A 14,539-nucleotide genomic window follows, 5' to 3' on the forward strand; every position below is an offset into this window, starting at 1 on the left:
TGATGGGGAGAAAACTGCTGGTGACCTGCTCCAAGCTTAAATATCTTTGTTGTAAGGACAGTGACAAATAGAGAGCAGTTAAGAGTCATCTGGAGTACCAAAATTTCATGCCACTACTGTATTTATTTTTAGCATTTATTATTATTCATTGGGTACTCCTGGAATAATGGTGCTGTGAATTATGCATTGCAGAATGGAATGGGGGAGTGGTATGTATAATTCTAAATTTACAAACACGAGACAAATTAGTAATACTGCAGTTATCAAAGGAAACAGGCCTAATTAAAGAAATAACTGCTACGAAACCATATGCAACTCAAACCAGAAAAAGACAATTCAAATGTAATGAATGCCTTTAATATTAATTACAGAATTCGTAACAATACATTGGGACAGCTCTCTTGGAGAATTCAGCTTCCTGTTTAACAGTTTCTGACTAATTTTATTAACCTGTACATCTGAGAGGATCAACCCCCTCTGGGTTTAATTAGAAGAAAATTCAATTTAAATCTAAATGTCAACAGTGGTTACTAATTATGGCAAGGCCCTGGACGGGACAGCAAGTCTGTAATCAGGCAGTTCCCTGGTAACAATTAACACTTTCTTTCTGAGTTACGAGTGCGTTAGGATATTTTAAAATAAATACGATTCAGCATGGGACACCGCTAATATCATGAGCCCCTACTGCTGGGTGCAGACATGCAGAAGAGGATGCCAAATTAAATTACAGAGATTTCTCAAACATATAGCTGAATAATAAGCAGCTACAAAACTAGGTCAGGGTCGAAAAGCTAGAGCTGAATGCCCCTCCCCCAACATGCAAAATAAATATACCCACTATCTCTGAATGGAAATCATTCTTTTGTTATGCCCTTTGTCAAGAATACATTATTGCAAAATGATATTTATTTCCACAATCTTCACAGCTGTGAGCACGACTGAATTAATCTTTCTAGAACTGATTTCATTTGCAATTTCATGATTATGATTATAAAATGTAAATTTATTACTTAAAAGAGAAATGATTATAAAAGACACAGATAAAAAAAGACAGTTCTTTATCTATTGGTTTGCTTTGCTCGATACTAATGAAATAAATAGCTGACTAACCCTGAAATAAAAACAAACAGTATATAAATGATGGCAAAAATGTGAAATGAAAGCGAGGAAGACAATAAAAAAAATCAACTCTTTTAACGTAACACATACGCTGATTCTATGGCTCACAGAAGTATCAGGTCGTGCAAATTTTGTTGGCGAGGCTAGGCTTTATGGTTTAGTCATTTGAGATTTTTCTATCACTGCCATTCTTTAAATGTTAGCATTAAAGATAATACAGAAAGTACTTGGTACTACTAATCTTTTTTTTTTTTTTCCCCCAGCTTTCAGTTTTATGCTCTTAAAAGATAATCACTAGCAGGCCATTCTCAGACTGTTTAATATTGATGCCCTAAATAACAAATTAGTTTAAAGAAACCCGTATTTATAAGACTTCAATTTTTCAAGGAATGCAGTCACTACATTGGTCTCCTGTTCTTGAAATACACTGCTCCTCAGAATCAATATTTAACTGCCTACTGTGTGCAAAGAACTGTATTGGTTGCCAGGGTATGCACAAGGATTTGAAGACAAGCATTGCTGAGTTCAACGATGGCTAGTTAAAAATAATAAAGTCAGGTTTTCTTGTAATAACCAGGGCAAAACAAACCATTTATTTGATGCAGTAACTTTATTTACAGAACTCACTCTGCCCCCCAAACCAGAGTGATCCATTTTTGAAAGTTACCAACTGTATTTTTGCTGTTTAAAATTGAGACTCTGTAAATACAAACACAATTAGGACACATTGTATTAAATACGATCGAGCGTCAAACGTCTCTTTACAGAGAGACCACTGATACCTATGGCTCAACTAAGAAATGAGTGTCAATAGATGGTTATAAGCACTTATGCTCATAATAGATGCAATGGTATCTTTAAATAAATATGAACACATAAGACTGCTGTTTAGCATGTCAACCCAATCAACAGAGATCATATTTCTATACCAGGAATGCGTCGACTAGCTTTCTGCATTTGTTCACAATCATAAAGCAAAACGCAAGCACTGTCACAAGGCATTTCTTGTATTCAATTGGATCCAAACTAGCTGCAGAGGAAAGGCTATTTAAGCGTACGTGACAAAATAAGCTATGTATATGTGAATAAATTATTTTTTACTGTATGATTCCCTTCCATTGGCTTTACCTGTCTGAGACTCTGAGTGTTCAGTCAAATATTTCTACCTATGACTTTTATAGCTTTGTAGAGAGTGAGTGTGGCCGAGCTTTGGGTTCGTTCTCCCAATCCAAATATTATCTATCACCTCCTCTAGTGTGACGGTTAATCACTCTTGGCTGAAGATGTCTCTATTATTGCTTCTTTACAGTTCAGAGCCATGGACACTTCCACGGGCATGAAGGCCTTCTTCCTCCTTGAAGAGTCCACATTTCACCTCTGGGAGGCATGATGCCTCCACCAGGCTGCTACCGAGCAGAGCGCCTGGTGTTCACCAAGCAATTGCCCGGCTGGTAAAATTCCATCCTGCAAGCAAAACCTTAGTCGGCTGTAAAACATGGTGTGCTGCTTTGTGTTGTCACACTGCTCAGGGGTTCCATGTTTAAACGAAATCTGGAGAGGTCATGCCCATGTGAATGTTGCCTTTTTTTCCCCCTCCCCCGCCCCCCGCTTTTTTTCCTCTCCCTTTTTATTCTGTCTTTAAACAGTATCGTGCACCAGGGAGATTTTCACTGACTCCTTCGGCTTTCTCTTCTAGCTTCCAAAATGCTACCTGAGGCACCGTATCCTCCCCTGAAAGGTGACAGCATTAACAAGTGTGCCTTGTTGGTTAATTGCACAGCTTGGAGTTCTGCTTTAAACTAGCCATTAATGACTTGTTTGTCCTGAGCTGAGGATACCTTTGAGATAATTTTCATAGGCATTCCATTATTAGACACCTGTTGGGTGTTGGATCTCTCAGAAGGAAGAAACACGTTCCTTAAAACTAAGTAAAATGAACTGACAAGAACAATGACATTAACTACATCAGAGACAGTATAAAAAGACAGTGCTTCTCAGACCAGTCTTAAACTGCAATTGACCGCGTAATATTATTGTAAATATTATAATGCAAACTCGGAACAGGTGTCGAGAGCTATTTTCCTACACTTTTAAATGTTAACTCTTTCTTTCTGCTTAACTGAAACTTTAGTTAAGATCTTTTGATAACAAAACGGAAGTTCTATAACCACAGCTCAATAATAAGGTGAATGGAAAAACAGTTGGTTTCTGTCTCCCTCAGCTGCTTACCTTGATGTGTTCAAGTCAAAAAGAGAAAGAGAGAGTGTACGTTCTCCATTATACCAACCACCACAATGGCAAACGATAAGTACAAAGCACTGTTTTGTACTCCCTGCTGGTATAAAATCTCTATTTTTAAAATCTTATGAGAAATTTAATTTTATTTTCATTGAGGCCCATAGGTTTCCAGCAAGGACTAAGTGGACCTATCATGTCACACTGTTTTGCAGCCATTAAAATGGTAAAGTTTTAAGGAAATCAGCTGTGTTATTTAAAAAAAAATTTTTTTTAACGTTTATTTATTTTTGAGACAGAGAGAGACAGAGCATGAACGGGGGAGGGGCAGAGAGAGGGAGACACAGAATCTGAAACAGGCTCCAGGCTCTGAGCTGTCAGCACAGAGCCCGACGCAGGGCTCGAACTCACAGACCGCGAGATCATGACCTGAGCCGAAGTCGGCCGCTTAACCGACGGAGCCACCCAGGTGCCCCAACATTTATTTATTTTTGAGACAGAGAGAGACAGAGCATGAACGGGGGAGGGTCAGAGAGAGAGGGAGACACAGAATCGGAAACAGGCTCCAGGCTCTGAGCTGTCAGCACAGAGCCCGACGCGGGGCTCGAACTCACGGACCGCGAGATCGTGACCTGGCTGAAGTCGGACGCTTAACCGACTGGGCCACTCAGGTGCCCCTTTCTTTTATGTTTTTATTAATTTGAATCTTCTCTTTTCTTCTTTCTTTCTTTCTTTCTTAATTTTTTTTTAACATTTATTTATTTTTGAGACAGAGACAGAGCATGAACAGGGGAGGGGCAGAGAGAGGGAAACACAGAATCTGAAACAGGCTCCAGGCTCCGAGCCGTCAGCACAGAGCCCGACGCGGGGCTCGAACTCACGGACCGCGAGATCGTGACCTGAGCCGAAGTCGGCCGCTCAACCGACTGAGCCACCCAGGCGCCCCGAACTATGTTATTTTATACCTGATGTCATATTATGGTAGCTTCACAGCAACTTCGAGAAGCAGAGATGATGTTTCTGCGGAGAAGGGCCCCAGTGAGAAAGAAAATACCTTGTGGAAGAAGTGAGTATGGCAGTGGGAACAGGGAATTAGGAAGGTTCTGGAGCATTGCTCCTCCGTCTGTCCCTCGGCCCTCGGTCCGGCCATTGAATTTAATGACTCAGAAGAGCCCTCCTGTGTAATGTTAGGATCAGGAAGATTCTAGTGTAGTATTTCCCAAAGTGGGATCCACAACATGAGAGTAGGTTATATTTAAATGGGCTAAGTTGGGACATGCCAGGTTAAGGAAAGGTCAACGAGCTTCTTCATGCCAAGATCACCCAAGGGTTCTGGATCATTCAAGAGGATTCTAAGTCCGGATATTCCATACGCTTTTCTTGCCTCTTTACTCTCTAAGGTGTCCCTAAATTGCTTCACTCGTGCTGAGAGACTCCAGAAGCTACAGGGAATGGAGGTTCACTGGACTCCCCAGGGTGAGTGCAGCAACTGTAGACCGGAATGTTCTGGGCTTTTGCCCCTCGATTTTAATAACATGTTTATAGTTAATGCCCTTCTTGCTAAAACAAAACAAAACAAACTGAGACAAAACAAACCAATTGTTGGGGTGTAACTGACAATCCCACTATGATTACTCAGGACTGAGAACAGATAATTATAAGAAAAAAAAAGCCAACACAGATTATTCTGGTTGGTCTGTCTCATGTTGTTTATAATGATTTAACTTGCCAAGCCAGTTCTATAGGCTTCTGAAGCCTCTGCTTATATTGTTAAACCTGGTGGTCCAGGTAATCGTTACTTCTATCTTGTTTTAACTTAAGATGGGGCTTTTCTGTTGATCAATAATCCTGACTTGATAGAATGTGTGTGTGTTTTTTTTAAGGTAAATCCTGATTAATTTTCTCACCAGGATCATATCATATGCTTTCTTTCATATTCAAAATTCATTTGCTTTCTTAAATATTTAAGATTTTAAACATTAGAGTATGCTTCCTAAAATTGACAGATAATTATATATTCGAGAAAAAAGATCTACAATAGATTAATAACTACAGTATTCTTCAGGGCATCCGGTTTTAAACATGCATTGTTAAATAAGATGTTTGTTAGCCTTCAGCACTAAAGCCAAATTATTAGCAAAGAGCTAAGTGAAACCAAAGATATCTGCAACCCTGATCTTATCGAAATAATTATAGAACCTTTAATGTCCCACCAGGCACAGAGAGAAAAACAAATGCAGCCAAGAAGGAGAAGCATAATGGAAACAGACAGAAGTAGGACACTCATTCTACTTTTTACACAGCAGACACAAACTACTGTGGAAAGTTGAAGAGAATACAAAAATGACTGCCGAACCAAAAATAAATTTTAATTGCTGTCTCAACTGACAAAATATTAAGAAAATGCATTTAAGTAAAAGAAAAAGAAATTGCAATTTAATTGGGTTACTCTTTTCTTTCCATACAGATACATAATTGTTTAGATCAACAGACACATACTCATGTATATACGTGTGTGTGTGTGTGTGTGTGTGTGTGTGTGTGCACGTGTATGACACATTTGGCTATGTAACAAGGCATGTGAGTATGCATCATGTGTGCTTCTCTGCTTTGGAATCATTACCGATTATTTTATTCAATGGTCAGTGTGTTTAATGTCCTATAATTTGGCTAGATAATATGCATAAATTGATTTGCCATGCAAAATATTCTTCTCCCCATCAACTTTGGCTCTATCTTTACCATGAATCAGGCTTTATGCAAGTATGAAACAAAATACACTTATGAAATAACTGCATAACCCATAATAGGTGCTCAGTTTGTAAAATGACTTAATGAGGAAGTGAATGAGTCCTATCTTGCCTATGAGTCATTTCTACAATGAACGTTTTCTTTCTTAGTTGGAAAGATAGTGCTAAGAGTTTTGTGGATGTGCTTCAAGGACTAGCCTCCACAGCAACCACTTTGCTTTACAAACTGCACTGGGCTTCCACTCAAAATTTCCTTTATAGGCTAAGACACACTAATGGGAAAACCACTGGCCCAAGAAGTCATTCAAAGGTCTCCACAATTTGGTACCACCTCATTTTCCAATCTATTTTCCTTATCTTTCACTTGGGACACACTGAACTATTTGTCAGTCCCTGATGGGACTGTTGCCGTTCTTTCTTGCAAAGAACACTTTTCTTTATCCTCTCCGCCTGCCTAAAACTTACATACGGTCTTTAGGGTCAGCTTCAAGTTCATATTTCTTGTGTGTCCGCACCACGTTCCTGGCGATGCTGCATCGTGTTAAATGAATACAACAGAGTATTTAAGATATGGTTCCTGTCAAAGCCCTAAAACGCCAAGCATTTCTATGAAAAAGCATCAACTAGTTATGTGATCAGACATTTTAGGATTTCTTTTTAAGTTTCAGCTGAACGTGTTACCATCCCTTCATAAAATAAACATAGTCGTTTACAGTAAACTATAAACTTTCGATAATCATCAACTTAAGAGTATGACACTTAAAGATGTATCTGTAGGTTATAGTTTAGGTAATATTAACTATACCTATATACAAAGGAAGTTTTCTCTTTTATTAAAAGGGTAGAGTTATAAAATTTAATTTCTCTAAGCAAATATAATAGCAGGAAATGTATCTAAAACCTTCCAACAAAGGGGCGATTCATTCCAACCTTTTTTCCCCCGTTAAAAAAAAAACATCCTATGAAATCAAAGTGCCCTTGTATATATACCAGCTCCTGATGGAGGAGCTGGTGGTTTGAGAGAGAAACATAGTGTAAGATTCCTTAGTAGCTAATAAATACAGGGCTATTGTCCCTGAAAACACTGCCATCTGTTGTCAGAAAAGAAAGGTCACTTCTGAAATTTTGCCAGGCAATAGGTTTTCTACAATCATAGAAAAATAAAAAAATCTGAGACTCTTTCTTCACTGAGCAGGTCACCCTGCAGGAGAGAGAAGTCTCTGGAAACTGAAATTTGGAAGATGTCCAAAGTACAGAAATAGACCGTTTTTCTCAAATAGTGAAACGGTTCTCTAAAACAAAGTGACTCTCCACAGGCAGCTCTTACTAATTACCCTATACCGATCTGTATTATTTTACTTTCTTCCAAATATAGAGAGAGCCAAAGTTATGATTGAAATTCCAACCATCACACCTGGGTTAAGGCTATCTTTTTCTTAACTTTTCCTAAAACTTTCCATTAAATTTTATTAGGTGATAAATCCTACAATATTCCCTGTGGATCCATAAGAGAAGAGAAAGAAAAAAAAAATCATCCAAATCATCATCTAGTCAATCTGTATGGGAAGGATTTTAAAAGTCTCGTATGTAACGCGTTATTTTCTGTCACAAAGTAATCTACACCTTCTAAGAAAGGATTACTACAGAAGCCATTTATCACTTACCAACCCTCTGAATTATTTTTTTTTTACCACTTTTAATTAGGGAATTTAAGTTGTACCCCAGATTAAATAGAGAAGGGGTTTATGAGCCATCATATCAGTTTAGATGTTCTAATTTCAGTGGTATGTTCTCAGTCCTTAAACTCATCCATGTTCATTTCAGTGTAGAAATCCAACCAAGGATTCCATGCCAGTGTAGAAGCTCCAACCAAGGACTCCCACACTGAGGCTTTACTTATGCTCCTTTAGTCCACATCATAACTATAGGAGGTGGGCTTGCTAGACCCCATTCACAAATAAAAACATGAAAGAGGTTACGTATCCTCCCTGATTTCACACAGCCAGGAACACCAAAGTCAGGATTCAAATCCATAGGTATCCATCTCTATAATCTCTGAGCATCCTTCTACAAGCCTTTTCCTCCACACGTGCTGTGGATTATAGCATTATGCCTGTTTCCAAATCGTATTTTATCTTTTAGGGGATGCATGGTGATTGTGATGCTTTTCCTTAAACATTTCTACTTCCTTTTTTTTTAAATTTTTTTTAACGTTTATTTATTTTTGAGACAGAGAGAGACAGAGCATGAATGGGGGAGGGGCAGAGAGAGAGGCAGACGTAGAATCGGAAGCAGGCTCCAGGCTCTGAGCCACCAGCCCACGCGGGGCTCGAACCCATGGACCGTGAGATCGTGACCTGAGCTGAAGTCGGACACTTAACCAACTGAGCCACCCAGGCGCCCCAAACATTTCTACTTCTTGAAACACAAAAACCGGTAAACTCGTGGTAAGTAAAGGTGTATCCTAAGATATCCAGCTGGGAGCAGTTCACCAGTATGGGATTTAAAAATGACGACAGATGAGGGGCGCCTGGGCGGCTCAGTCGGTTAAGAGGCTGACTTCCGCTCCGGTTCACGAGTTCAAGCCCCACGTGGGGCTCTGTGCTGACAGCTCGGAGCCTGGAGCCTGCTTCGGATTCTGTGTCTCCCTCTCTATGCCCTTCCCCTGACTCGCGCTTTGTCTCCATCTCTCTCTTAAAAAAATTAAACAAACATTGGAAACATTTTTCAAAAACGATGACGGATGATTCGCAAAGTAAAACTAAACAGGTGCCCAATCGTGCTTACGTGTGAAAGGCCGGCAGACCTGAACACGGCATGAACTGGCCTTGGCTTTGGGCTCACTGTGCCTAGAGGGACACTACCTTGAGGCAGGAGAGCAAAGCCCAGCCTGTTGCAGGGGTTGGAACTGAGACCTTGACGGCTCTAGTCAGAGGGAAAGGTGAAAAGCCTCTATGAAAAGCATACCCACCATTCCCAAGTGGCTGAAAACCAGCCACTATTATGAACTCAGACTCCTTTCACTGACAGTTATGTTTAAATTATGAAAATCTCAGTGGTGTATGACTTCCACGATGCAATTTCTGAAGTTCACACTAATGATGTTCAGCACACCTGCTTTGAGATCCCATCTTGCTGAGAAATGGCAGGCCTTTGAGAAAACCTTTGAGCCCACAGCTTAGCTTACGTGTATTCAATGCATTTGTACCACCTTAAGAATAATTTATAAATCTGGTATAGTACACAGTAAATGCCCTACCTATGCCTATTACTGTAATAACCCACAATCTTAATAATGGTGTTGCACAGATCTTTCAGACTCTCACAACGTGAGAAACTACCTGCATGGTCTGCTTTTATTAAAAACCATTGTAAAGGTGATCTATGACTCTGGTTTTCAATATTTGAGAATCATGTAACAGATAAAAAAAAACAGTTGTGCGTTTCATCTAGTCAATCCTTTAATTTTACAATTGGAGAAACCCACCCCAGGGAGGTTAAGGGATTCGTTCAAAGTCCCACTACCACTTAGTAAAGAACTCAGCCAGTGCATGGCTTTTTCCACTATATTCCAAATAAAAGACCCTATTATTTTCCCATAGTCGAGAAGTTTTGACTGTCATAATGCCATGTTAAGTCACTAAGATTTATTTTCTGATTATTGCTAAATACCAACCCAACTTATTAGCTTCTCTGAATCTTGCTTTCCTCATCTATAAAATGGGAATAATGATATTGAATTCAAGATGGATTTGTTCTTGTTGTTGTGCCAAATAAATGCATTGCTCTGCTTTTGATGAAGTGTCACATCCCGAAGTGACCATAGCCATTCTGTTGGTCACAAGAGCTTGACCTTGAGGGGAAAAAAAAAATGAATGAAGCATGTCTGAGCTCAGCAGGCTTCTTATTTTCTGCTAAGTTAGAGGGAAAACCAGAGAGAACTTCAAATTGTGCACGTGAAAGAAAAGAGTTTATAGTTTCTGCTCTAACCAAAACTATATTTAATCATTACAGGTAATGGAAAGAATAAGCTATAATAGTGAAAATGGAAAAGGACAGGACAGGACAGGACAAGAAAGGAGAGAAGAGAGGAGAGGACAGGAGAGGACAGGAGAGGGGAGGGGAGGGAAGGGAAGGGAAGGGGAGGGGAGGGGAGGGGGGGGGGAGGACAGGACAGGACAGGAAAGATTAAAAGTAACAGCCAGAAGAACAGAACTGTCTGAAACTTTCTGGGGAGAGCCCTCTGAATAACTAGGTAGTTCTCTTTTTCCATGTCCCTATGCTTATCTTACATATTAGGTCTCTTCCGATGGACTGCAAACTCAGCGAAGGCAAGCCTCATATCTCTTAATCTTTGTAAATTCCCAATATTTAACAGTGTCTGCCATGTAAGAAGCATTTAGTATGTGCTCCTTGATACTAAGAAGTTGTCTGGAGAGTGGTCTTTTACCTATGGCTCAGAAACAACCTATCTTTTAAAGCATTTTAACCATTTTGGATATAAATATTTCTAAAATGATACTATGCAATCACTACTTCATTAAAAAGCCTCCTTAGCACAGTTTTTTTTCTTCTTAAAATATCAGAATGTTTTCCTGGAGCATAAATTACTATAATCTGCCATAAAAGGATGATATTCTCAAGGGGCTACTAAGTATGTTCTTGGTGTTGGATAATGGGTACATGCCTTTAGGCTTTGAAAGTTCTTAGAAGCGACTGCGTTTAAAACAGTTTTTTAGGATCTTATGTACCTATCAGGTTGTCACGTTTTTGTGGTCAGTTCTAGGTCTGACGCTAGTAACCAACAACCAACCCTCTTTATAATTAGTTGCTTCTAAACACAGTGCTTTAGGAAACCTTATCACGAACCCAGCTACACTGTGTATAGAACATGAGTTTCAGATAATGCGGATTATATCTCTTCTGGCTCTCCTTTTTAATCTCTGCGTGTTTGGCTTTATGTCTCCCGCCAAAATAAAAAAAAAATGTCTAAGCTCTAGGAAAGTGAGGGTAGTATTATCCCCATGTAATTTAGAGTGACAACATGTCCAAAGATTTTTTTTTTCCTAAAAGTAAATACATTAAAGTGCACAAAACTCCCAAACAAGTCAAATTTGACTAAACTTGCAAGTAATGAAACTATTAAAGATAATATTAAAGTGTTCTTTTTAATATCAACTATTAAGACAATGATAGTAGCCACTGAAATTCCTTTACTGTCCTATCAGCAGCCCGGCCTCACTCTGAAATTGCTCAGAAACCCGACTGTGGTTTATCTTCATATCCTTCGATATAAATATATACCCTTAGTGGCAGAAAGTTTAAGCAACATGATTTTTAGTGATATTTCAGAAAAAAATTTAACAAACACATGATGGAATAGAAATTATACTTGACTTGGACTCAGAAGACCCAGGACCCAACCCTGATGGCCCTTAGTATGTCCCTCAGCAACTCTAAGATGTGCATTTTGGTAAGTTGACCTTAAAGTTCCTTGCCAGGATGAACCTTCCTGATTCTCCTGATTCTTCATTACAATATATGGGGGGGGGGGGGTAATAAAAAAAAAGAAGAAGAAATGAGAATCTTATCCTGTCATAAATTCACCATTTGTTTACTTCATTTAATTCATTAGATATTCATTAAGCACCGACTGTATACCGATATGAGATTGAAGCCCAATCCCTACTCTCCAGAGGCTCCCCATTATCCAATCAGGAGGTAACACTCATACACAAATAAGGCAGCAAAGTTTATGTTACTGAGGCACACAAAACCTTCATAACGCAATCCTAGCCTACTTTTCTAAGAGCCTCCTGGATAGCCATTCTAACCCTATAAAGGTTGCATTCCAAATAGACCAACTCCATCACTCCTGAAGCTTCCCCGTGATTTGCTCATGCCGTCCTCTGCCTTCCTCCTTGCCTGTGTCTCAATCTGCCTGGTGACGTCCTTCCTCCAGGGCCCACACAGACATCACCTTCTCCGCAGGACACCAGCTCTTTCCCCAGCCAGGACTTCATGCGTTCCCCTCCTGCCACTTCATACCTGTGACCGCTACTGCACTTGCCTGCAGTGGCGTCTGGGTTCGTGTGACTGCCTCCCCCGGGAAGAGGACTCTTCAAGGACAGGATCCTTCCCTTGCTCCAATTTTACCTCTAGGACTAGTGGAGCTCCAGGAACGAGTAAGTGCTCAAAAATGCTGACTGAATGAAACTGCACGGATAGTGACGAAGCTGCCACTTGCGTGGTGTAGACACTCAGGACTACAGCCCCATCAGGGTGTAAGTTTCAAGACCAGACACAATGAGACAAGAGAGCATGCACAACAGCTTCACTCGTTCAAGGCCATCTATCAGTGTTGGATTTGTTTCACTTAAGTTTATTTCTTCACTCGTGCATTCAACAAGCTAAACAGTCGTAAGCCAACGTTGGAATTGCACCCAACCTGCCTATACTGTTATCAAGCTGTTTTCTGCAAGGATAGTCCACAGTTCCATGTCATTGTCATTCCATGTCAGAGTGCTGGTGGGATCTGAAAGGCATGGCTTTAGTGACCAGCAAAGGCACGAACCAGCAGGAAAGACCGAGGCATGCGTAAGGAACGTGACAGAAGACTGAAAGCCATGAAGGAGGCTACCCCAGTTTTTTCCAACAGCGGCCAAACAAGGAGAGGGGTGGAGGTTCAACATGTCACTTTTCTGGTCTACAGAGGTGAATACACTGCACAGCATCATGCTAAAGATTCTTCAAGGTCTCCCTTCAATCTGATAAATGAGCTCCTTTCCTAGAGCAATCTGGCTTTGGATAAGAAAACTTCCAAGATCTAGAATCCACTATTATTGTCAGTCCTATAAGCCTGTAACCCTTGGACCCTGAGAAACGTGATTAACAGCCTTGCTATGTGAGTGACATTCAGGTACCGTGTATTGGAGAGAAGGATTCTATCATTGCACTCCAAGTTTCAAGTTGCCAGAAAGAAATGTGTTTCACTTTAAGTTCCAGTATTCAACAAATGTTAGTCTTCTGCCCCTCTTGCTCCAAGAGCACCAAATATTTGGATGCAAAATTTACATAAGGACACGAAGCAATTCAAGACAGCTGTAGAATTGCTATAAAAACACAACAGAGCACACAAACGATGTCCCTGTGATTAGACCAGAAGGCATGGGGGAAGCATGGAGAGGGGGTTGGAAGGTCGGGGGTGACTGCTGAAGGCTTCCATGATTACCGTGATTCCACTGGCTAGTTCCCTGTTTGCACCTTTGCACCTCTTGATTTCCGCTCTCACCAAGAAAGCTACACAACCTGTTCAAGAAACAGACTGGGTGCCATCTACAAAGGAAATGCTTTAGGGTTTTGGTTCACCATTAAAGTTGTGTCTAGATTATGTAGTCCTAGGCCCTGGGATATAACTGGTTAGGAAAACACTAGGTAACTGAGAAGGTCAAAATTTCATATATAATATATAAAATTATCTATGTTTTATATATATATATGTATATATATACAAATTTATTATATATTTCTCTATTTCAATAACAAAATAATTTCTCTATCTATAATATGTTATGTATCTAATATATATATAAAATACCTCCAGTACACAGATATATCTCTGTATCTAAGAGATGTTAGAATTACACGCCATGAAATCTCCTTTCAATTGTACCTCAAATAAAAAAAAATGCGATCTTCAAGATGTGCAGATGCTTTTGCAGTTTATTCTCCTTGTTTTGGTGTTAGCCATATGACATGGGTCTTCAAATAATACGAACAAGCTTGTTTTAATTTTTCAATGCCTTAAAGATAATTCAAAATGGGGAGATCGTTTCTTCTTAAAACCACTCTGTTTGACAGGATCAACTGGCTTGAGTCTAAGTACCTTTCTAAAACATTCTTGATTTGCTGCACAGATTTATATCTTTTCATGTTCCCTCTCATCATTAGGCCAATTATGAAGGAATTATTACCTTTGCTCAATCTGATTTTTTATGGACTTCATTGAAATAGTCTCATCACTCACCATACACTCAGGAGATTGGTCCATTGCCCAGAAGAGCACAAAGGATATTTCTGGTGAACTCCCATTAGCCTTATGAGGAGTTGCCCATATACATATGATCCTCATCAAGAAATGGATATAGGCTTCTATAGGTTTGAACATGGTAATAGATCCCTTCTTGCGTAACTTTGACCTACTGCTCTTTGTCACATGCTTATTAGCCAGTTACATTGAGGAGGGCTTCATATTTCACTGCTATCCCCAGTGAATTATTAGGCTTCACTCCCCATCATCAGGTCTTACAACTCTGTTCAAAGCAGAAACAGCTTTGAAATCTTTTGAAGCATGACTTCATTAATAGATGATATACTAAGCATTAGAATTAACCGTATGGATTTGTATCTATTTCCATGAATTTGTATGAAATAGC

The 14,539-nt window shown here is 39.7% G+C and overlaps 1 protein-coding gene across 2 annotated transcripts in view; it reads right to left on the minus strand.

Moving 5' to 3' along the window:
- TOX (thymocyte selection associated high mobility group box) overlaps nucleotides 1-14,539 on the minus strand; it is a 309,777-nt gene that overhangs the window by 202,951 nt on the left and 92,287 nt on the right. The window lies entirely within an intron of this gene.

Source organism: Neofelis nebulosa, chromosome 14, assembly GCF_028018385.1.
Source record: "Neofelis nebulosa isolate mNeoNeb1 chromosome 14, mNeoNeb1.pri, whole genome shotgun sequence".
Lineage (NCBI taxonomy): Eukaryota > Metazoa > Chordata > Mammalia > Carnivora > Felidae > Neofelis > Neofelis nebulosa.